The sequence below is a fragment of the Manacus candei genome, unplaced genomic scaffold (genome assembly GCF_025592945.1).
Source record: "Manacus candei isolate 608988 ecotype Guabito, Panama unplaced genomic scaffold, ASM2559294v1 h1tg000014l, whole genome shotgun sequence".
Classification (NCBI taxonomy): Eukaryota; Metazoa; Chordata; class Aves; order Passeriformes; family Pipridae; genus Manacus; species Manacus candei.
The window spans coordinates 20,982,807-21,006,078 of NW_026138062.1; the positions used below are offsets into that span (position 1 = coordinate 20,982,807).

General features: G+C 37.4%; 1 protein-coding gene across 4 annotated transcripts in view; it reads left to right on the top strand.

Moving 5' to 3' along the window:
• Positions 1 to 23,272, top strand: part of TSC22D1 (TSC22 domain family member 1) — a 93,678-nt gene that overhangs the window by 39,770 nt on the left and 30,636 nt on the right. The window contains exon 3 of one of the 4 annotated variants that reach the window (XR_007902977.1): positions 302 to 21,959. The exons of 2 other annotated variants lie outside the window; for them this stretch is intronic. The gene's annotated coding sequence lies outside the window, so the exon portion shown is untranslated. Of the gene's footprint in view, positions 1 to 301; positions 21,960 to 23,272 lie in introns of those variants that run through there. One more of the 4 variants, XR_007902976.1, reaches the window with a different exon arrangement.

A 23,272-nucleotide genomic window follows, 5' to 3' on the forward strand; every position in this document is an offset into this window, starting at 1 on the left:
CTTCCTTTTGAGGAGCCTGTGGCTGCTGGGTTTGTAAAATCCTGTTCCTTTGTCCATGGGAAGGAAAGAGACTGGAATACCCTGATTTAAGGGGATATGCTGCTAACCCACATGATCAGCAATCCCTCAGGCCCAAAGAAAGGGAATCAACTCAGGTAAATTCTGCTTTTCTCGCTTCATGCTGTGCCGAGTGACAGCCTCTTCCTTGCAAACATCAGTAGCCCACAGTCAGACCTTTTTTTTTCCAGCTATGTTGTTGCTGGCACAGGAAGTTTATTCTAAATTCCCTTTTGATTTTTAGCAAAAGGAATCACTTGAAAACTGGCAATGAAATTCGAAGGAGATTTTACCAGTTCCTCTTTGGTGCTGAGTTGAAGTCATTTGGAACTATGTTACGTGCATTATTACTTTGATACATCTCGTGACTCTTCTCTCCCTCTTCATTCCCTCCAAATTGCTTCAGGACACCTTCTAACCTTTATACTGCATCACAAGCCTTCAGCAGAAGATCTTGACAGCCATTTATGTTGCTGGAAGATGACTGGGTTTGGATCTTGGCCTTCCTTAAGCAGGATCTCCTGACAAAAATGGGAAATGACTCCTTTTTCCATCACACAGAGCCACCCCAGAAATGGAGGCCTAGGCAGAAAGTTACTTCTAATGCATTGTTCTTTAGGAAACGTTTTGCCTCCCACGTTCCTTTTGTTACAGTGTCATATAGATGACTTTTATAAAACCTAAACATGGCATCTTCCTATCTGAAGATAAGTCAGTAAATCCAAGATTAAGAGTTTACAGGTCTAATAATGTGATCGGATCTTGCTGTCCCTTCCATAGGAGATGCCACGTGAATCTGTGAAACAGGGTTCTGCTGTGGTTAAGACTGTTATATTTGTAAAGCTTTTTCTACTTACATTAAAATGATTAGAAATAATATTAATAAAGCTTCTTTTGAAAATGCTGTTTAATTAGGCTTCTACCTCTCCAGGTCTACTTAAAAATAAATTTAAGCCAAAGTGTCACAATGGGCAAAATGGGAAGTAGTGCATCTTTTGAGGTTTCCTGTGGTTTTATGTTGCAAAAAGGTATGTTGGAAGTGTTGAGAGCTATGAAAGTGGAAAAAACTTAACTTTTGCTTTAAGAGTGAGAAGTTATTTGTTAGAAAGCAGAAAGCTTTCAGTTGTTTTCTCCCTAAGGTATTCTGTAGCTGAACTTAATTAAATATCTTGGGAGATCTCAAATAAAAACCTTATGTTTGGCAGTAGTGAACAACACATGCACATGCCCATGTACTTTTGTTGTTCTCACTATAGGAAATTAGTTTTGAAGACTAGGACTGACTTTTAATGTTTAGATTAGGAAAGGGGAAAGTTTTATTCTTGAGCTGAGTGTGAGAATGGGTGGCAGGAGTGTGAACTAGACCCTCTGGCAGTAGGTAAAGAGCACTTTTATTTTTCTGTTTTCTGCTTCTGGCAATTGGAGTAAACTAGTCAGATGCTTGTGCTTGAATCCAATTAATTTCTTAAATCAGTTACCACAAAACATTACTTTCTAACTAATGCCTAGATCTTTTGTTTTATTCACTAGCTTATTTAAATTGTTGAATAGTCTTAATATAGCCTTGAGGCTACTGCTTCATGGCAGTTGTGACTTCTTACTATGCTGGAATGCATTGCAGTCCTAGTACATTCTAAAAATAATTGTTCAGATGGTGCTGTTTAAGTACATACTTATGTAGTGAGCCATTTTCACTGAACTTTCTGAAATTTAGCTTTCTGTTGGATGGCTTTTTAATATTTTTTTTTATTGTGAATATCAAACTTCTTTGTCTTGCTTCTTCTGTGGTTATCAAGTAAAGTGCTGAATTTATAACATGGTATTTTTAGAAACTGATAGTCTGATGCATGTGTTTAACTATGCAACCACAGTAACACTTGTGAACTTAGAAGTTTAAAAAGAAATCAGTTTAATGTATCGAATTCAATTCTATTTTCTTATAATATGTGGAAATGTGTATGTGATGAAATTAAAATTGAGTAGTTGTTATAGGTACAGACATGAATTGTGTGCTGAACAGGAGTAATCTAGAAGTCAAAAGCTGAACATCTGTGAGTCTCAGAAATGAATACTAACATCTGTGGCTAGAGATCTGTGCCAGCAGTGCTTTTAGTTGAAAATACCTGTTTTTCTAACTTCTAGTCCAATTAAGGTCTGATATCTTTTATGCTTAATAGGTGTACTTGCCTCAGCCACAGTTTTTGGTCATTTTGTTCTGTAGCAGAAGGTAAATTGAGGACCATCAAATACTTACGAATGCTGAATACCTACAGTAAAGTAAAACAGGGGCACTGAGAACTGTTTCTCATGTTACTGTCTCAGTTGCTAAAATGACTTTACTCTTTCCCATCACAATTAGGGGGAAAAAACCCAACAAACACGCCAAAACAAAAGCAAAAACCAAACAAAAAAGCCTCTTGCTATTCTACAGTTAGTATTTTGATATTTCCTGTCTATCACCTTGTGTTAATGTGTTACTGTCATGCTCTGAGTTTTACAGCTGGAATCCTGGGTTCTTGATACATCTTTAGAGCAATAACTCCTGCCTTTGTGTTATTAAATAATAAAGATGTCTAAAACAATTTTCTTCTTGTTTATATTGTACTTAACATAATTGTATGAGTATTAAGTGACTCTTTGGATAAACTCCAGAATGCCAGCAAACATGGAAAAACACTGTACAGTTTTAGAGGTTTTTAATCACCAGTACTAACAGAATTTCACAAAATAATTTTGTAGTGTTCCTGTTTTTCCTCTTTCTTTTCTCTTTAAGATTTCCTTCAGCATTTGAGCTACCTAACTCACTTCATGTGATCCTTAATATCTTCTTGACCAGATGCCAGCTCCTCCTCAGATTCAGTCAATAAAATCCTGTTTTTTGACAGCTCTTTTTTTCCTATCCTAGAAGACCTATCTTGTTTAACCTGAAAGTTTTGCTTTCCTCTTTTCACCTTCTGTCCACCCTCTGTGGCTTATGCTGCAGCTCTTTCTCTGTTACAGGATGCTGTGAGAGTGAGGAAGTATTTTGTAAAGATCAGGAAATTTGGGGGGAAATCTCACCGATGTTGCTACTTCAGCCGGAGCTGAACTTGTCATTTGTGTGAGAGATGCTTTGTAAGTTTAGTTTCAGGAAGGGACATGTATCAAAAGGTATTCCTTTTGTAAACCAGCAAATTATGTTGATTTTTATAAACAAAAAAAGTGAGACTAAGAAGTGTAGGTTCTAGGTGTTGCTGTCCCCTTGCTTTATAGGAAGGGAGGTGGTAACAAAATATCAACAATTTTCTAGGAGTTTCTGAAAGCCAGGCTGGTTTCATTAGCAGTGGTGTGCTCTAAGTTGGATTTTATTCTTTCAGTCCTGTTTGTAGGACACTGGGATTTGAGCAGGTAGCAGTGACAAAAATATTTTTTCTGATCTTATTTTTAATTGAGGAAAGGAGATTCATACCTTGGTTTACCAGACCTGAGAGAATCCCTGATCTTTGAAAGAATGACCGTGATTTAGGGGTCAGTTCAGAAAAAGTGTTTCTGATAGAAAGCTGGAAAAAGGCATTTTCTGAAAGCAGTGGTAAGAAATGATTGAACCCTTCCAGTTTTGTTTGTTGCATGGACTTTATGAAGAATTGGCGGCTGCACGGCTCCTAAGACAGGTCTGTAAGTTGATGTCAGCAACATGAGGTGAGTTGATGGGTTGTTGCAGGAATTGTTGGGTTTTGTCAATCAAGCTGGGTTGTCTAAATGTCATGGAAGGCATGATGAATTAACTATTCAAAAAATAGTTTTGAAGACCATACTAAGTTTGTGATTCTTTTGCTGATGACAGTGACACTACCTGATCACTTGTAAATTTTTTCAAAAGAATATAAATGTACTGTTCTCCTGAACTGTGCTGTATCATGTTGTTTCGTGTCCTTGATCTGCACTCAGATGAGGGGCTTTCCTTTGCTCTCTCCCTGGTAGAAACTGGAGTTTCTTGCTTTTTCTGTGTACTGGTGAAATGGAGGTCAGGAATATGCGTGGGTTTTAGGCTACTGTTACAGAACAGTAAGTGAAGAAATCATACCTTGCACAAATGGTATCACTTTTACAGGGGCACTTTTATCCTGATGGAGGATTGTAGCAGATTGCACAAACAGTTAGAGGGGCATGTGGCTTGGGGTGATTTTCTTATCAGTAACTACTTCAACAATTTCAACAGTATCTGACCTCCTCTTACCAAATTCTGTAATTCTGAAGTAAATGACTTTTGAATAAATAACAAAACTTTTATGGTTATAATTGGACTTAATGTGATCATAATTGACTTTCAAAAATAGAAATGTGGTTTATACATATTTCCCCAAAATTTAGCTTTGTCCTGACTTGAATTGAGGTTTATTCACCAAATGGAATTACTTTAGAGCCCATATTAAAGCACACTTGTCTGTTTGAGTGTTTCAGAGGAATTTTTACATACCTGCTGCTGGCATGCATTTGTAACTTTTCAGAATAGTAAAATTTGGTATATTTTTTAAAAAAATGTTTTCCTGGTCTCTGGAAGTACTTTCTGTTAGATGAGAAAGCATGAAAAATTAATTTGCAAAGTCTTTGTGTGTATAAGCGATGGAGAGATGAAATCAGACTGAAGTATGTAACAGTAAATGAAGAACAGCTGACATCAGCACAACTCCTGTGTACACATGGAATGTTCCTCGGTGACTTCACGATTACAGTGAAATTGAGGCTTAGATAGATACTGGAGTAGTGCTGGAATTGGACTAGTAAGCAGCCAGCTAATGTAGGTACTCTCCCTTATCAAGCAGTAGACTTGACAGAAAGCCATCTGAAGCAGCTAAGCCTTTTCCCCCCGCTCTAAGCAATGATGGTAGTAAAGTCTGGACTCACAGATTTATAGCTTGTGGTTAGGTTCTCTGGTGTATAATAAAGTACTTTTATTATGCCTTGGGCACTGGTTGTGTTTATCACCTGATGGTATCTAAAACCTGAATTAATGCTACAGCTTTTTTTAAGGGAAAAGTAGGGACAAGTTAGAAGGGCTCCTGGACTTGTCCGTTTATTTGTATGTAACTTTTTAAGAGCGTGTATATCTTTGGCAACTGGTTGAAATTAGAAACAGGTTAAAAAAATTGATTGGAGTAGGGACATTCAAAGAAAGAACGAAGTTACATTAGTTTCTTTCCTAATAAAGAGTACATGTAAAAAAGAGAACATGCTACAATGAACTTTTTACTTTTCTTGTGTTAATCACTGATCAGTTTTACCTTTATAGTATCCTAGAATACAATTAATATTTTTCATAAATTGCTTAATTGATGTCTGAACTTTGTAAAGCCATATTTACAAAGCACACAAAGTAATTATTTGATTTTTTTTTTTTTTGAACAATGGTGCTTTGTTCTGTTATGTATTATGCTGAGGGTGTTCCAAGAAGTGATTTCTGTGTTATTTTTGTTCCCTTTATACTTGTACAGGTGATATCTTCTAGGAATCCGTTCCCTTGTATTAGTGTTAAATATTATCAAACTTTTTTAGCTATTCTTCCCTATACTTGCATCTGCTTTGGAGAGTTTTCCCATCTATCCCTTTTGAACAAGTACACTAGTCAGGTCTATCTGATACTTCCTTTTTAACTAGCTCAGAACTGGTGTTTTTAATAAAGCAACTTTGCAAATGAGAATGGCAAACAGTAATGCTACATTGGTTCAGACAATAAATGTTTAAGAAAAATCAAGGAAACTTTCGTCCCCATGTCAGCCCCGTCATTGTTCTCCAAAGATACATGTTACTTGGAAGACTTGACGATATCTCCATGGCTTGCAGTCAAACCAGTGCTTCCAGTGTGGCAGTACTTCAGCTACAGGGCATTTTGCTTATCTGTCCAGGTAATGTTAACACCTAAATTCCTTCTGTAGTTGAACTCAAGTTATTGTTTCAGATTAATCTTCTGCCTCCTTCAAAGACTTTTTAAAAACTGTAATCTTGGTAACAATGCAATAATGATGCAAAAGGCTGGCTATGCTCCTTGCCCATTCCTTACGAGTTTGCAAGTTCAACATTTTTCTACAGGCTTTAACGCTATGTATGAATGGATTTATCCGAGATAAATGTCAGATCTTCACTTCCTGTTACACTTAAGCAGTGAATGGTTTGTATTGCCACATTTTGTCACCCTGGATTACCATCTGGTTTGTGTCCCTCTTGAAGCACCTACTGTTTCAAAATCTGGCTTGCTTTATGAGTCAATGTACTTTCTAAAGAAACTCTCCTTTCTGCCTTTCTGTAGATACCAAATTATACACAAGATGTTATGACTTGACTAGCTGTTCACATTTGGCTCTTGGCACAGAATGCAGACTTATAGATTGGAGATATTTGAGAACTACATTGTGTAAGCCCTTCGTAAAGTAAATAGCCCTGTCGGACATGGGCATGTGATACTCAGTTATTCTCAGGTCATTCCTTCTTAGAGCTTTGTTTTTATGTGGATTTCACTGGAGTAAATCATGTAGTGACTGGCTTGCTGCAGGGCAGATGTTCTTGTTGTTTGCAGGAACTTTTTTTTTTTCTACACCAACAAAAAAAAAATACAATAAAACTGCCAGAGTTCCATATTTGTTTCCCCCTTCTTCACTCCTGTATTTTCTCATTAGCTTCTGGTACAATTAAGAGACTTTATTTACTTAGCAAACTCCCTCCACCATTTGGAGAATCCTTGCAGGTTAGATAAACCTGGAAAATTCACTGCTTTCAGTATGATCCATAACCTAATTTACAAAGTACACTAATCTCAATACTTAATAAAGCCTTGACCTATATCAAATATAGGAATTTGTCTTTTAACCTAAAATTACAGCAACTGAAATGTGCTATGAATGCTGGTTTAACCTTCCTCCTCAAACCTAAACATCAGTTTAGTCTGTATAAAATTCAGGATGTAATTATTTTCTCCCTTTTCTCTCTGTGCCAAGAAGGAGACTTGGCTTATTAAATGAGACCCATGGATGATGTTTCAGTACAAACATAATTAATTTGGTTTATAAGGCAAGGGTTTTTATCTTCACCCCAAATGAACCTGAATTCCCTCATTTGCACCTAAAGTTAAAAATTTTTCCCTCAAAATTCTGACTTAAGCATAGGCTGTCATACAAAGATTTTGTTATGACAAAAGTCCCACTAATGTAGAGTTTTGGGACTAAAATACAGTATAATATGTGATACAACATTTCTTTTTAACATGGCACAAAAATAATTATCTTCAGAGACTGGGGACTGTACCGTGTTGGCTTTTTTTTCCTCACAGCTTGAGGTGTTTTAGAAAGGAATAATTTGTACTTGTGAAGACCACCTATTTTTAATAAGCCCTCTTCCCCTGTTGCTTTGTTCCTGTCTTATTTAGTGCACTGAGCTTATTTTTTTGACTGGGTTTTTAGTAGTGTCCTCCTTCTCTAAAGGCAGTAGGAAGATTTGTGTGTGTGTGTTAAATATTTAATTGCTTATATGGTGTTTTTTTACTATGCCGTTAGCGACAGCTTCTACTGTGAGTTTGTTAGCCTTTTGCTAAATGAAACCCTTCTTACACGTAAGGGAACTAGACACAAATTTTTAATGTTTTATATAAAATGTTATGCTTTTGTATATAGAAGTGGTGAATTAAATACAGATGTCTTAAAGAACTGCTTCATAGCGCTAGACACTCATACTGACCTTTAAAATGAAAGCTAAAACAAAAAAAAAGCTCAAACTAAAGCAACTAACATGACTGCCTGCAGATAACAGACTAAAATAACAAGTTCTGCAAGGATTCCAGGGGAAGCTATTCCAATGGTTATAAGGAGGTCGGGTTGAGGATGCAGATGACTACTTTTAAAGTGAGGTCATTCAGTGAGAGAGGATACTGTTTTTTGTAGCTTCAAAACCATTACTCTTGGTATCTTTTAAAATGTTCATGAAGTTAAAAGCATGGACTTGTGTCAGCTCCAGACTCCTGCAGCCTGCAAGAGCATAGGGTCTAGTTTTCTGTGGTGCAAATGAGATTATATGTCTATGTCTGTCTATAATATCAGCAGATACATATCTGTGTCTATATTTCTACAGACAGAGCATGTTGGTGTGGAATATGACTTTTGTAAACAGCTGTGGGGAGTCAAAACTTCCATTTCTTCCTTCTGACTTTAAAGACCATCAAACCCAGCATCTACTCATTAACTAACTAAAGGCTTTAAAATAACTTTTTCCCTTTTAAAACCATATTACTATATCACATTTATCTAGTTTTTGATGTTTCTGCACTAATGTGTAATGGTTTTGTCCTCACAAGGAGCAGTGATCAGTTCCTCCAGCAATGGTGCCCCTCTGTCATTAGATAGGGCCGTAGGAATATTTTTTTTTTGCCATTTGTTACTCTTATGTGCTGCTTTTTTGACTTGACCTGAATGCTGTTGTTCTGTAAGGGCAGTGAGGTTTAAATGCTGAGCACAGACTGATTAACAAGGTATTAAGTCAGTTAATTCGTTCATTTTTAAATAAAGTATTAGCATGGTTTTGGTGGTCACTGATGTGTGCTGTAAGTTAAAGAGATGGCTTATGTAAGCAGTGTGGATTTCTAAACCATTTGTGGTGTTTGGTGGTTTTAGTTCTCAATCTTAAATTGTGGAATTTAAAGAAATAAGTTGCTGAATCTGCTTGCTTGTGGTAGCTGTTGCAGTAATGAACAGGTATCTTACTAGCTTGTTTAAAGATGAAGGTTGTAAATGAATTTAAGGGTGTGCAAGCCTAGTTCAGAACAAGTATTTGTAAATGTGGTTTCTAGAAGGCATTTCTTTGTTTTACAAAACAACACTAGGTTTACTTAGCAAGAGGTGGCTTTGCCATTCCCATGGCTTAGTACTTGAACGCTAGCTCAGAGGAATCTGGAATAAAGTGGTCTAGGGCTAGAGGAAGGTGGGAATCGTGTCCTCTGGAAATGGTACTGAACTAACATGACCAACTTAATTTTTCAGTACTTTCGAAACTTCAGAATGGTGGACTTTGAGTATTTCTTAGTCACAACCATAACAGTATAAAAGATAAAGATCAAAGGTCCCACTGGAGGGGAAAAAAAATTGGAAATCCTTTTTGCTTTAGAAGTAGATTCAAATGCTGACTTGTTTCTCTTCGTGTTGTATTTACAAGAGCATCAACTGAAGATTTCTATTTTGCGAAGTTACTTTTGAGTTCTGAGGCCATCTATAGAAAGATTTTTCATAAAAAAAGACCTTTCACTCATCTAAGAATTCAAGAGAAGTCATTAATACCACTCTCAATTTCATAGAATTGTAGAACATCCTGAGTTGGAAGACACAAGGATAGAGTCCTCTGTGGAGAAGGTATAAGAATTCTGTATGGCATTAACAGAGGACCTGTCTATGCAGTGCAGCCTCCTTGAGAGGTGACTACTGAATTTTTGTGGAGATGTTGTAGTCCTTATGAATAGGCAGGTACTATGTAACAGTTACCGACTTGTGGTATCTTAACCTTTCAAGAATCTTTGTTTTGGTTTATGCACTGTGAGCTGATGTGCCTTTGAAGGGCATGCTGGTGTTTCTGGTAGACATAGTCATCTACTGTATTTGTCTTGCAAATTACAGGATATCTTCCAACTCTAAACAGGCTTATTTGATATCTTTCTTGCTTGGAACGATGACAGTGCATAGGGCACTGCTTTTTCTCCAAATGCTGTGTTAAGCAGTTGTGCTAGTGCTGTTAAGAGGGTCTGTTCTAATATCTTACCTGGAGATCTGGGCCATATTAACAGCTTTTGGATTATGCTAAACCTGTTTGTTACAGCATGTTAGAATAGATGTTGTAGTTTGGGGCACGTGTAGGGAGAAGCAAGATACAGACTTTCAGGAGAGGCTAAGAGTTCCTGGGAACTCTTAATGATTATGTAGGACTTGGTACAATAAATACAAGTACTCCAGATTTGTCTTGGCACCCCCTTCAACTTTGTATGAAAGGCCATTCAACTTTGTGTGAAAGGCCATTAGTCACATATCTGGAGGCCAGAATAAGAGAGAGAAGTTTATTACTTGCAGATGGTGCTTCACAGGCAGAAATAAGTACTTTCTGCTCGTGTGGTTACATGTCATAACATCTTATGCAGCCTGACTGTAACTTTTGAATTGTGCTAATGCAAATCTGAGGTTGAGGTTCTTGTTTTCTACCAATCCTTTTCCTAGAGCTTACTTTGATGTTACATAGACCAATTAAAAGTTCTTAGCAGGTTAGTTTTTACAGTAAAGGGATCACAATTTGCTGAAGTCATTCACTGCAATCCTGTTTGACTGCCTTTTAAAATAGGACTGAAAGTGTAAGTAAGTATAGGAAATGATATTTGAGCTGTAAAGACTTTGTTTTCCTTTCATCATACGTATACTTTGAACTTAGTATCGCACTCGTCATTTTGCATGAGAGTGAACAAAGAATAGTTAAAATAATGTTGATGTAACAGACACTTGGTGATGTTAGAAACCTTAACAGTTCGAGGATTTTAAAATTTCGGTTTCTCTGATCATCAACATAGAAATTGATAAAATTCTCTTATTTTTGTAATATTTCTTTCTGAGAATTTTAGACCATGTGTAACTATTACATGTGTCTAACGATAACTTCTTGAAAAGGCTCTTTTCATGCCTTCATGTTATGGTGATATCCCAAGTTCTAGCATAATTGGATGTGTCAGGACTTAGTGTTAAATTTCGTCCATCTTGTTATTTTGGTAATGGCATTAAAATAGTACAAATTTGACACTATCACATTCTAATATTAAAATTATCCTAATCTATTAGTACATGAGTAGTTATCCATTGACACTAATGGTGAGTGCTTTGTTTCCATTCACTTTATTTTTAATATATTGAAAAATAATGTGGTTTTATGATACAATTTAAAAATCCATGACTGATATGAGTAAGCATATATAATATACTTAGAAGGGTCTGTTTGTCTTGTACCATTTCCTTCTGTATTCCCTGGCTCTCCCTGGAAAAATTCAGAGTTGTAGTCTCTAGAACACTGTAATTTTAACCCAGAGACAGAGCTGATGTGTAGTCCATTATCCACAAAGAGTTCAGGCCTGTACGATGCCAGTTACTGTCACTGTATAAATATTAAATGTGCATTGTTTTATAAAACTATTTAACCTGAAGAAGCTATTATTTAATTATTCTACTAGGAATGTCTTTTTCCTAATGCAGTGCATGTTAAATAGACATTGTAGGGCTGGAGAAGTCGGGAGTTGTGTCCTTTCTCTTCAGCCTTATTCTTTCTACTTCTAATTCTTGCTGTTAGCCAAAATTTTTTAAGAGTATTGCCTTGGAAGTTTTTTTTCCTTTTTAAAAGGGTAGCAATATTCTTCTGTTTTGGAAACCCACTTTGTGGGTAGGACATCCTTCTTGCCACTTCTTCCTCCCTTTGCCCCAACTGTTGTCATGTTGACATTGCAAGCAAACTGAAACTTCCTCTCATGTTAAATACAGGAAAGAGATTCTCTGTCCTAGAACCTTCACAAACTGTGCTAAGAGGTCAGTGTTTATGTAAAAGCAGTTTAAATCCATTGTCTGTCTTCCTGTGCGTGATTTTTTGCACTTATGTCCATGTTGAGCTTTAGGCTGCAAACAGCGATGCCACAGCTTCCTCAGTAATAGCACAGGTGAGAAATCAATAATGATGAAGGAAGGATCAAACCAAAAAATACAGTTTGTTAGGAATGTCTGGTATAACCTAAACATATGGCAGTGTGGGTGGCCATAGACTTTCTGAAGCTCCATGCTTAGAAAACCTGCCTAACAAATATTCAGATGATTCTGTAGCTAGTAGACCATTGAATTCCAGACACTTGGTAATGAGAATTTTTGTAGTCTCACCCACCACTCCAAATTTCTGTCATTCATCTGTCTATTTTAAATGTGTTTCTTGTGGAGTATTTCTAAAATTACCCACTGTTTTGACCTGATGAATGGGAATATGTGAGCTCTTCCTCCTTCTGTTCAGCTGGCGTATGGCTACTTACACCATTCAAGTGAGGTGGTGCTGTCTTGCATGGAGGAATGGGGCATTTAAAGTGATGTGCTGACTCTTAGTGAATGTTTGAGCTTTCCACAGCAGTGACATACGGGTTAATTCATCATTGTAGTCTTACTAAGTCAGATTTTCAGAGCCCCCGACTGAAATCTGGCCTTGAAAATCTTGCTCCCCTACAAGAGCCTGCTTTGCTTGCCCTTAGCGGGCTTGCCTAACCATGTTCCCTCACTCAGCTTGTCTGGCCAAGCTCATTGCTCCCCTAGAATATGTCTATCTGTAAAGTGTTTTGCACAAAGCAATGAACCTTTTAACAGTGAGACTTGAGGAGGGCAGCATTGGGTATAATTTGATAACAATAATACAGTAACAGTAGCTGTTTTGTCAAATTGTAAATTGTGTCATTGGGATCAAATAGTTTGGAAACACCAAGATTTTGATTCAAATAAAAGCAAAGCTTGCTTTTCAGTGCAAATGGAAATGGAAAGGGATCTGTAAGAGTGCCCCATGTACTGGTAGAGGAGGACACAATTAGGCTTACTGGAAAAGGCAGTATGTGGGGAAGCAGTGGAAGAGGGTGGATTTTCACTTGTAACATAAGAAAACCAGCCCTGATTCCTCTTTGTTCCTCTTCCATTTTCTGACTAATGCTTTTTCTTTTGACTTGTTCTTCTTTCTGTACATGAACAGATTTGTGTCTTTGCAGCTGCTGTAACTGCTAGGTGAGGAAGGATGAGTTCCCTCCCTCATCTCCTAGGCATAAAATGGCACTTACAAATTCTGGATAATGTCTTCAGTTTTGCTGCTTCTGCCTTGCCGAGCTGCTGTCTAATTAAAACTTCAGCTTCCCTGTCATCTCCCATACAATCCAAACCTCCCATATTTTTTAATCTCTTTACAGTTCAAATCTTTTAAATACTAGTGGTGAATGAGGTTTTTTTGTCATCCAGTGATTTGATGATTTATTAAAAGTTTAAATCTGTCAAGTGTTAGGTGTGTAATTCGGTGAATTGTGAAGTAAAAGGTTTCAGAGTCATTTGTTTGCTGATAGACGGTGCTATGCAAATACTGTATCGTAGATCATGCAGTTGCTTAGCAATAACATTAACAGTCATGAGTGTTTATAAAGCAAATATAATATGATATGGTCAACAAGGTACCTGGTGCTTTTTGTATTACTTAAGTGTCCTGATAACTGTTGGAAAACGTTTATTAGAGCTTGCTTACACATGAGCAAGCACCTGACACTTAAGAGCAACAACTTGAGTCAGTAAATCTGATAAATGATATGCCTTTTTTAATCTAAAACCCCACAACTTAAAACAAGTGGTGAGCATGATGATTTTTCCAAACACACTAGCTTTGAACTTTGAAATGTTATTTTCATGGCTTTGATAAATACTCTTAGAATGGCTTTGGATGTTCAGCCTGGAAATATTAAGGTGATAGGTTATGTGATTTAAAAGGCTTGTCTCCATGTGCACAGCAAAGCCCTGAGGCACAGCAGCAGGCGGGGGAGCGCTGGTAACCTTGTCAGAGAAATAAGCCCCCTGACCTGGCTCTTGCCAGGGCTGTCACTGGAGATCATCAGCCCTCAAGAATCTGGGTGACACTTGAGTAAATGGAGGTCAACTTGCAGACTGGGAAGGGGGTAGACACAGGTAAGAATGTTTTGTGATTGTACATGGCTCAGAATGGGATGCTTGGGGGAGGGAGCAAGGTTGACGAAAGAAAGGATGACAGTGATTTTGTGGGGAATGAATAACCATGGGAAAAATAGAGAGCAAAAGGATAAAGTGAGCTGGCTGTGTGTAAGCAGGTGGCTGGTCAGTATGTTTGTCTGGCCATGCCCTGTTCTCACCAACACAGTCTCATTAAACTCTAATTGTTTAAGGGTAGGGGGTTCATACTGTGTGTGCCTGTGGGGGTCTCAGTGCCAGCAGCTCGAGTCTGACCGTGGGTCACGAGGGCCCGTGTGCTGGGTCAGGTGAGGGTGTGCGTGCCGGAGTGTGGTTGCTGGGGACTGTGCAGCAGGACTAGCCAGGCAGTAAGAGAAGAGACTTGGGAATGGTCATGAAGTCCCGGGAGAACATGTGTGCATGTACATGAGACAACTGGTGGAGGTGGCGAGGGGGGGAGTCCAGGCCAAGTTCTGTAGAGACTCTGGGTTCTGACCAAGCCCCCCATTTGTGCGCGTATTTGTGCATGAAGTAACCAAAGGCCTACAGCTCTGGGGACCAGCTGGGTAGACGGTCCAAGGCCAGATTCTAGGATCTGTAGTGAGTGTCTGCATGTTTGTGAGGGAGTCTGAGTACCAGAATGTGGAGTGGGGCCTCAGGGGCTTGTGTGCCTTGTGCTGGCAGCTGGGCAGACTGAGGGTGAGGGGCTAGTGGTTAGGGAAACCGAGAGCAAGCCCAAGACCAGTTACAGGGGCTGGTTATATTCTGTGTGTGTGTGTGTGTGTGTGTGTGTGTGCACATGTGTACATGTTCTCCTAATGGACTTTTACCCTGACCAGAAAGGAGCCCGGAGGAGGATGTTGGTGCTGCCTGTGTTTACCAAAGTGCTGAGTTTGCACTGACCTGTGTTGCCAGATGTGTGTGTGCGCTGTGCATGTGTTTTTGTGCTGTGCACGTGTTTTTGTGTGTGCCTGTGGGGGAGTGTGTGCTCAGCCTTGCTACTGGACTGGACCTTGGGACAGGGAGTTGGAGCTGTGGCACTTCTGTTGGGCTGCTGGATTTGGCAGCTACTAATAAAGGGATGTAGGTCTGAGAAGAGATGCCGAGGCTCTTTGAAAAATCTTTCCTTACTAAAACTCAAACTGAACATCTGAGATCATCTACTTCAGGAGATACTGATTCCAGTTTTCAAATGTCCTGTGCTGATGAAATGCATAAGAGAAATTGCAGTATAAGGGAAAATAATTTCAGTGTAAAGGCTTACAGGTACTGGGGCTTACAGAAAGTCAGAAGTCTGAGATTACACCATTTATAACTAACTTTGAACATATATAACTTAGAAGATAAAACTTGATTTAAAATACAACTTCTAAGTAGGCATATGGTGTAGGACAACAACACTGTTCCCCCTCTAGACCTCTACTAAGTGGATTTTCAGATTGTTAATTAAATCTTTTTGGTAGCATATTGTAATTTATTTATTATTGTTGAACTTCGTTTTGAGAAAATTTAGGCAAATTCAGGGTCCTAGGTCTGACCTTGAAGCCTTTTCCATGCATGTGTACCCTAAAGCAAAATGCATACAAGCAGCATGTAATTAAGTTCCTGGGATAGCTCTCTCTTTTGATTTAGTGGAGGTTGCAAATCATATTAAACCTGTAATAAGTTTGTCTATAATGACTTAAAAAAATTCATCTGAATAAAAGCCATCATTCATAAAACCTTCTAGATACTTGAACTGTTATTTAGTAATACTGTCTAAACTTACGCAAGTTGACAGTTTTTTAAAAAAATACTTTGAATTCTCTCAGCCACATATTTGGCTGGAGGAAATAGCTACCAGTCAAAAAAATCAAAACAGCCCTAATGCAAAAAAACCAGGAAAAGTGGAAAGATACTTAAAGCAATTCTGTGAATAAATGTTTGATGCTCTTGTGCTCTGTGGAGCTTCAGATACTTCACTGCAAGGCTGTTTCAAAATGTCACAAGCAGTGTGTAAATAGGTTGCTAGTATATTCAGCCATATTCATGTACCCAGTACAGATATACTTGTCACTTTTTTTATTTATTTTGTTTTTAATATGAGGTCAGACCTCTGAAGAAACTCGTATTAGGCATTTGGCATCATTCTAAGGTCTCATCTGTTTTAAAGCAACTGATGTAGGGGAAAATGAGGAATGGTTTGCTTCATGTGTACATACTGCTAAAAAATCGGAATGGCTTGTGCTATTTGGGGAATGGTATGCAGCCTGGTAGCAGAAGACTGATGTAACACAGTAGAAAAGAGAGTTAAAGGTCTCTGATATCTTAATGTGGAATAAGTTAATGCAATATATAAAAGCTGAGGGGGTTACTGAATCTGGAAAGAATGATTTAATTTAAAATATGTAGGTTGGAATGCCTGCCTCACGAAGATGGAAGGAAGCGTCCTCTGCTGAACTTAAGATAAAAGAATTTAGACTGAGTTTTTAAAAATAAAAGTGCCTCATCTTTAGTATAAGTAAAGAAAAAAAAAACACCAACAGATATTAATTTCAGCAGAGGAGTCTTTTGGAAAGAACATGTTATGCAAACCAAGTTTCCAAGGAGTCTAGACAAAACAGACTTTAAGACCTGATATGCAAAATGATTCATGTTCTAGTGCAATTACGGGGTGGGGTGGGGGGGAATGTATTATCAATAAACCTAGTGTAAAGGATTATTCATCTTTGAAAAAATCTTTTTGTGAGGGTTTAGGAAGATTGACAGTCAGCCTTGTGTGGCACTAATGTATTGGAAATAGACTTTTTTAGTTCAGATGAACTGTCATGTTCTGGATCTGGCCGTTGAATATGGGTCAGATCTTTGAGAGCTGTGGGAAGGTCTGAGCTCTCAACTACAGTGGACTGATAAAATAATTCTTGTGTCTGATTTTGGATTTTGTTTGTTTGCTGAGGATCATAATGAGCACATGTCCTTTCAGTCTTTGTAGATTCTTCCACTATGGATACACTGAGCTTTTCATTTGTGTTTTGTTTCCTAGCTCACTTAGCAGGTGACTTCCTGAGATGTCTCCTGCTCATCATTGGCAATTGAATATTGTGGCTCCATTATAGGATTACATCTTTGATTCAGAAGTCATTAGCTTCATCCTCTTTGACCACTAAATATGGAAATAAATGTTTTCCATTTTATGCTCTGTAAGCTTCTACAAGATACAACCTGACTTCTAAAGCATGTTAGTATTTAATAATAATAAAAATGGGTAGTTCCCTTACCTGAATACTTAGAGAAGGACTTTTTTTTTTTTTTGTCTATGTAATGTCTGCTTACTGACTAGTCACTTTAAAATGCAAAACACTGGGGTATGGGAACAATTGTCTGCAATAATTCTGGATTCTGTTTCATGATAATATTTTCCCTTCTACTTTGTTAACATAGTTTCATGCCTATTCCTGCCTTCACTGATCTTATAAAGCTATTGGTTTTTTCCTATTCATGCTTGCCAAAAAGTCTTAAGCCAAATTAGTTGATGAAAATGTCTCTATTCTGCTGATGCTGAGTCAGAAGTGTTTATTTAAAGATGATGAATTTAGTAATCATCAAACCATGTTTAAATCATCAGGAATGCTAATTATAGATAGTCTAACCTATATTTCTGAAGTTCTTAATGACTGGAAGCCCAAATCCTTCTTGCTTAAGTTAATAAATGCATTGGTTTCAGTTGGAAATGGTGACTATAATGCACGAAAGATAAAGGTAGTAATTATCAAGATGAAAACATGAAACTTGTTTCCCACGAAATAGAGAAGACGAATGAAGTTCTGTTTTTCCATGCTCTTTAGGGTAAGAAAGGAATAAAATCTTTTGAGATTCTTTTAAGCTGTATATATAATTTTGACTATTTTGTATTGATGATTTCCTGTGTTTTGGTATATTTTGAATATTATTCTGCCTTTCTAAGTGTTTTTTTTTCCTTAATTCTCATGTCTTCTGTTGTCATTTTTATTAGCTAATATTTGAGGATCATACTGTTGATTATGGCTAGCACATGTGTTTGAGAGTCAATCTGAGAAAGAAAACAAGTCTTCCATTACAGCTTTACAATTTATTCAACACTTTATTTCCAGTAAGTATTTATAGTGCTAGTATCCAGCAATAGATAGAGGGGCTTTCCATTAAAAGCTGATTCTGTGATGCAGCTATTTTAGAGAAGAATGAAAAATTGTCTTCTGTGCATAGACAGGGAGACAATTATTGAGCTTGAGTCTAAATTGCCATAATTTAATTTTTGTCCATTACATCTGATGAGGAAATATACAGATTGTTGTGCCTGCCCTTTTTTTTAATCTGGAAATTCCATTTTCTTAATGATTGTGAAATGTAATGACATTGTAATGGTCCTGCATGCTGATGTGAAGCAGCACTATTTTACTGAAAATAGAAGCCTCTTATATTTTCAGAGACCGAAATACCATTGTTTCTGGTTTTGTTTTTAAAATGGATGGGAACCTGGGTACTACTTAGTAAGAATCTATGAAAAAAGGAAAGAAGATGAGATAATTTTAATGTCTGACTAATTTAGGTGAAGAATCTGTCCATAATTGTACATTACTTGCTTTCAGAAACTGATCACCACTTCCAGAGAAAAGTCCTGTTTAGTTACAATCAGTTAAAAAATGATTTAGTGCAGCTTCCTAATGTGGTATCGTTTGAACTTAGTGGACTCTTACATGTTATGCTAACTGGTGATAAATAAAATTAATGCAGAGTAGGCAAGTACAATTACTCGTACTTAAGTTACTGTTAGTATGTCTGTATTCAGGGTGTTTATGAATGTTGTTTCATCAAATTTTAAATAGAAATAATGAGTTTGATGGGCTCTACTAGTACAAAACAAGACATTAAGTGCTCTTTATTTTTCAAAGTGTAATGTAAAAAAAATATATATTTCACTATAGACAAGATGGTTGTGTTTTAGAGGCTGGGAGAATTATTGCTTCTTTGACTTTATTTTTTTCAGTATAAGATTACAGTGGCTTCAGGAGATATGGTGTAGATGGCATGTGAGATCAAATAATGCTAAATTTGCAAAATTGATATTTCTTACAAATGCTGTGGGAAATTCTGTGCTGTTAATGAGGTTAGATTCAATAAGGCACTATTACTGATGAAAGGCAGACTTACTCAATTGCCATGGATTACATTATATGCATTGCTAAATCTCTCCTTTCTGCACTAACCTACTCCTCCCAATTTAGTTTTATATGGAGGCATACAAAGGTAAGACTACCTTAAGATGTTTCAAGTTTCTGAAAGCTTTGGGAAAGAGATAGTTGTGACTCCCCTGAAAAGAATGTGTTTTATCAGAGGTTTTCTTTAAATCCTCTCCAAGACTCAAGCATCAAATATACACACATTTTCTGATACCAAGTGTGAGCCTTCTCATTTAGTGCTGAGAAGAAAATAGGATTTTTATCTTGATGATGGGAAAAACCCAAGTCTCAGCACCTATTATCTAATTCTCTTCAGTGAGTTCCTGTTGTGTCAAATTACCCGTGGTTTGTTGTTTTGTTTTGTTTTTTTCTTTTTTTCTGTGACCTGAATCTCTCAAAACTTTGTGACAGCAGGGGATTGTCACCTCATTAAACTTGTGTATGGCTTCAGAGCCAGGACAGTCAGTGTTTGAGAACAAATGAGTCTGAGCATCAGAAGAATGTTTTGTGCCTGTGTAGAGTCCCAGTTCATAACTGCCAAGTTTAGGCAACTGCTTATCTTTGGGCTATTCTTAACCTCAGCAAACATGTATTGCGAACATTTCCAGCATGTCTCTAACCTTGCTGTTAGAGTTCAGTCTAGAGTACAACTTAAAAAAACCAACAAAAAAGGAAAATTCCATCATAACTTTGTGACCGTCAAATTATTGGAACAGTAGAAATGTCAGTCCTTAACTGTTAGAAGCTATAGAAAGACATTTGGTGTGTTTACACTCAGCAGTCATTGCAGACAAGGGTGCTTGAGATTCAAAAAGTAACTGGCTCTTAACAGACTTCAAAAACGCTTAAAATTGTACTTACGCAATACAGACGTTTTGAGAATAATGTTAAATGGGATGATGTAAGGTTAAGATATGTCTCCAGTTCACTTACACAGTCTTAACATTTCATGTAACCTGCTTGCTTTGCTTTTCTCTCACATGTAGACAGAGGCCACATTGATTTCTGCAGCTGTTTCTGTTCTCCTTTTCTTGCTGTATTTTGCTTTTGAATTTTAGAAGTGACTGTAGAGAGCTGTACCCACTGAGCTACCAATTAAATACATATCGTTTGGGCTTTAACAAACTGCTTATGGTGGCTTAATTCAGGCAACATTCATCTAAACACTTGGACTGAAACAGTGGTTCAGTGTGATAAATTTTGAAGGAAACAATCCCAAGATACGCAGATGATGAACTTTCTGGAAGTGGTCATTTAAGTATTACAGAACAGCACCAAAGCATAAAAACATGCCTATAAATCTGCATGAGTTTTATAACACGAAGTTAAGACCAAAGTATTCTAATTTTTGCCTGCCTTTTAAAATTTTTTTTATAATACGTATATATATATGTATGCACATATATGTATTACAGATGTGGCATTTTTAAAATGGATTCTACTTGGCATTAATGTTTTGTAACAGTCTCTTGGGGTACTCATTTAGGTAGCATCTCTCTTGTCAGTTTGGATATGGCCTTCATTCAGTGCTGTCTGCACCCTGGATCATGACATCGTACCTAATTACAACAGAATTATTTGTGACCATTGTTTTTAAATATGTAATTGGATCTAATTCACATGATCTGGTAATACAGTTACTGTGAGTTCTTGAGGTTTTGGGGTGCTACAGAGCTAGAACCTAGTCGTATTACATTTGCAAGGCAAGAGAGTGGAGTTTCATCTGGGACATAAAGCCTGTTGCCTTCTGCATGACTAATGTATTTGGTTGTCTTTTCACTATTATTTTTCACTTTGATACTCTCCCTTCTCCCCCTGCCCCAGTTCAAATGTAATTTGAGCATTTATGAAAAGGTTCCATGTACTGAGTTTCTTGGTGTCTTCAGCTGCTGCCTTAATTACCCTTGCCAGCAGAAGTCTGAGAGAATGGGACTTTCCTCCTTAAAAACATCCAGGAGGGAGGAGAGTTATACTTTTTATTTTTTGGGCTAGTATGATCTTTTATCTTAAGCTGTCATAAGAAAATGAGTATGACATACTAAAGGTTACTGCTGTTGGAGACTTTAGATTCTGGTTTGATCTCCAGCCAAGAGTGCAGAAATCAATAGCTGAAGTAATTTTTAAAATATAGCTTAATATAAGGTATGTTCTGAGGAGTTGCCTGCTGTACTTTTCTAACTGTAGTTTTGACGAGCCATACTATTTTCCTGGTTCTCATATCCTAGAGATGTAATATTTTGGAAACTGATTGCTGGTTCTTCCAATACTCTGTTCTTTCCCTTTCTGCTGTTTCAAGAAATAACTTGTGCTGTTTTAGTTGAGGGTGGGGGATCACAAATGTGTGGCCTTTGCTGATCTGATTTGCAAGGTCTATATGAAGTTTGCACCATTTTTGGTTACTGCTCTTCAGCATTCCTAAGGTCTAGTCTTTTGGATGGCATCTTCCAACTTGAGGTGGTCTGTCAGGATAGTGTTTATGAGCTTAGAGCTCTGTATGTTCTTGTTTAATTACTTCAGAAGGCAACCTGATGTAATTTTGAAGCTCGACCTTATTTAACAGAGGTTAGACTAGATGAAAGCCAAAGGACCCTTCCAGTCTAATTTTTTCTATAATTTTGTAACACCTATATCATACTTAAGTTGTTTAGAACTCTTACATTTTAGCTACTTTTTTTGATTGCTTTTTTCTTTTTATTGGACCTGGTGTGTTATTATTTGTTCCCATATGTTGAAGGTAGAAACTTTCAATTCTCTAACTTGTAGAACCTATAGCAAAAGACTTTTGGTCAATTAAGAATACTTGCCCTTCAGTATTCTTCCTGTGCATCCTGCCCAAGGTCAATTTGAAGAGATTTTTCTCATGCAGAAAACTCACTGCCTGCTTCACTTTTGTGTGAAGCACTTTCTACTTGAGAAGAAGTAAGATGATTTGGTGAAATAATTGAATAAAACATTGCTTTGATAATTAGGAGTATAAATATGGGTTTGATCAGATAACTCGTGGAGTCTACGTGCAGTATTGAAACTTCCATAGTAGACAAAACTGCAGGTTGGCACAGTAACAAAAGATTCAGACTCTTTGTGTCAAATCCTGTTATGACAGTTGATTAAATACTAAATTTGGAAGGATAGGTTGCATAAAGTACCTGTTTTTCATTGAGTTCACAATCTTGCAGGCACATCTTTTTCTGCAAAATACTGTGTTCCAGTACATATGTAGGTAAGCCAGCGAGGAGGAAGGTGAGGTGGAAGTGGAGGAGTGCAAAAAAAGTCAAGGCTTAATCCCTTTTTTGTGTGTGTGTGATTACCTTTGCCACTTCTTCAATCACTTGAGTTTCTGAGCATATGGATTTTCAGAAGAGAGTTGGAGTGATTGTTTGAGGTGAACCCAGATCTTTTTTAATGATGTCTTGTCTTACAAGCTTTCACACCGCAGGGCTAAGAAAACTAACAATTGTTTCCATTAATGCTTGACCTGGCAATGTGTATGTTCTGCCTTTTCAGAGGGAAGGCCAGCGTTACTAACAAAACAGTGCTGACATCACTTTTATACTAGTGATGCTTTTGGCAGTTGGAGAACAAGTCTTTGCCATGTTGGCTTCTGCTCTGTTAAAACAAACAAACAAAAAAAACAAGGAAGGGAAAAAACAAAAAACAATTCCTTCAAGTGTTTGTGTGTTCATAAAAAGGAAAAACATTGAGTTGCATATTCACCCGCACTGAAAATGGTTGCACGGTGGAGTACACTCTCTTTAAACTTCACATTTTTCATGAAGAAACATTTTAAAAAAACAAACAAACATAAAGTCTGATTTTTAAGAGTATATTCTAGCAGCCAGAGGTCTTGGAAATTAAGACTCTAAAATCTTTGTGTTCTAATATGCCACCTCACTTGCATGCCCTGGGTACACACACTTGTGTTTTCTTAAGCCAGGTTCAGCAGAGATTGTTTCTATTGGTATTCCTGGGAATAGTGGCAGGATTTGAGTGCACAGCATCTCACTGATTTAGTATTTGCTCAGAGGTAACCACCAGCGAGCAAAGATGGACTGGGTTGGAGGTGAGAGTGCCAATGACCCTTTGGCAGCTTCAGCTAAAACAACTGTTTGGGTTGGTTTTATTTCCTGTCATATGCTGTGAGGCTGGCCCAGAGGATCAGTCTTTTCTCAATAAAGCTGCAATGCTTGTGGGCATGTGTATGTTGAGGACTGGTTAGTGACCTTCTACCAAAAGGAAGGAGTAAATTTAGGGGAGTTTTCAGGAAGACTAGAGGGAATCTAGTAA